The sequence below is a fragment of the Theropithecus gelada genome, chromosome 6, assembly GCF_003255815.1.
Source record: "Theropithecus gelada isolate Dixy chromosome 6, Tgel_1.0, whole genome shotgun sequence".
Taxonomy (NCBI): Eukaryota; Metazoa; Chordata; class Mammalia; order Primates; family Cercopithecidae; genus Theropithecus; species Theropithecus gelada.
In genome coordinates this window covers 108,590,436-108,592,887 of record NC_037673.1, presented here as the reverse complement: position 1 = coordinate 108,592,887, position 2,452 = coordinate 108,590,436, and positions in this window count along the sequence as shown.

Sequence of the window (2,452 nt, the reverse complement as noted above, 5' to 3'; positions counted from 1 at the left end):
AAGTTCAGACCCACCCTACCATAATTATAACCTTTTGGCCTTTGCTTTACAAAGGGCGATTTCAGACCCCTAACAAGGATGGGGGTTAGTTTCAGGAAGAGACTATTATCATCCTTACTTTAAATTTAAACTTTCAACTGAATTTAGTTGCTCCCATGATGAGCTTGCCCTATGTGTAGGGATGAACAAAGGCAGTCAGCTTGTGAGCTTAGAAGCAAAATGGAGTGAGTAATATTAGCTTTCTCTCACTGTTAAAATTTTGCAAAGATGGTTTTAAAATGTGGAAGACACTAACTTAAAGAAGTGATAAAGTTAACATCATCAGTGATTACTCAGGTTGATATCATATATCCTTTGATATCATGTGATGTGAGGGGTGTTTCTCTGTGATATTGTTCTGCCAAAGCCATAACTGTAGTCTAAATGTGAGAAAACTTCAGACAAAATCAAATTGAAGGACTTTCTTCAAAATACCTGATCAGTACCCTTCTACATTGTCAGTCACACGTAACAAGGAAGGACTATGAATGAAACTTGTCACAGGTAGGATGGAGGAGACTAAGGAGAAATGATGACTAAATGTAATAGAATATTCTCTATTGGAACAGAACAAGTACACTATTGGAAAGACTGGTGAAATCCAAATTAAGTTGTCACTTTATAGAATAGTACAGTACCAATGTTAATCTCTTAGTTTTGTCAGATGCACCATGGTTATATGTTACATTAAGAAAACCTCAGTGAAGGGTGAAGTTTCTGTGTGTAGGAACTCTCTATACTGTCTTTACAACTTTTCCGTAAAGATAAATATTCCAAAGTAAAACAGTTACAAAGTTATTGAGTTCTTAATTTCAGTCCTTTGTACCTTTAACTGATTTGGTGTGATTCTAGGTCCCTTCCCTCTCAAAGTTACTGTATGTAATTCTTACTTCTTCAGCAAGACAGATAAAACTCCTTTCTGCCCTTCAGAGGCTTTCTGCTTAGCTTTTTGTCCCCGCACTGCATAGTCTCAGACATTCTGCAACTGTCTTGAGGGAACATTCAGCTCAGTTTTGCACCCATTGTGTCTCAATGAATTTTAGTCTCTAGAGTCATTAATTTTGTCCTTCTAGCATAGTGAGACTGCCAGAAACCTGCTGGATTCTCTGGCCTGCAGCAGTGGACCTGTGGTTAAAAAAAGCATGGGTACTTGACATTTTGTTCTGTACTCAGAATCCACAAATGCCTCCAGGAAAAAAAAAAATGAAACAAAACAAAAAAACTCAGATGCAAACCATTAGCTCACCTCTCTGAAGGTACCTCCTCTCAGGAATCTTGGCACCACTAATAAATGTTGTTTAAGCAGCTTTCTAATGCCTTTACCACAAGAAAAAAAAATTACATATGTAAGCAAACTACTTCCTCTTCAGAAACACCAATTCGGTTTTTTTTTTTTTTTTTTTTTAATTATACTTTATGTTCTAGGGTACATGTGCACAACGTGCAGGTTTGTTACATATGTATACATGTACCATGTTGGTGTGCTGCACCCATTAACTCATCATTTACATTAGATATAACTTCTAATGCTATCCCTCCCCCCTCGCCCCACCCTGCAACAGGCCCTGTTGTGTGATGTTCCCCTTCCTGTCTCCAAGTGTTCCCATTGTTCAATTCCTACCTATCAGTGAGAACAAGCAATGTTTGGTTTTCTGTTCTTGTGATAGTTTCCTGAGAATGAAGGTTTCCAGCTGCATCCATGTCCCTACGAAGGACATAAACTCATCCTTTTTAATGGCTGCATAGTATTCCCTGGTGTATATATGCCACATTTTCTTAATCCAGTCTATCATCGATGGACATCTGGGTTGGTTCCAAGTCTTTGCTATTGTGAATAATGCCGCAATAAACATACGTGTGCATGTGTCTTTGTAGCAGCATGATTTATATTCCTTTGGGTATATACCCAGTAATGGGATGGCTGGGTCAAATGGTATTTCTAGTTCTAGATCCTTGAGAAATCTACACACTGTCTTCCACAATGGTTGAACTAGTTTACAGTCCCACCAACAGTGTAAAAGTGTTCCTATTTCTTCACATCCTCTCCAGCATCTGTTGTTTTGTGACTGTTTAATGATCGCCCTTTTAACTGGTGTGAGATGGTATCTCGTTGTGGTTTTGATTTGCATTTCTCTGATGGCGAGTGATGATGAGCATTTTTTCATGTGTCTGTTGACTGCATAAATGTCTTCTTTTGAGAAGTGTCTGTTCATAGCCTTTGCCCACTTTTGATGGGGTCGTTTGTGTTTTTCTTGTAAATTTGATTGAGTTCTTTGTAGGTTCTGGATATTAGCCCTTTGTCAGATGAGTAGATTGCAAAAATTTTCTCCCATTCTGTAGGTTGCCTGTTCACTCTGATGGTAGTTTCTTTTGCTGTGCAGAAGCTCTTTAGTTTAATTAGATCCCATTTGTC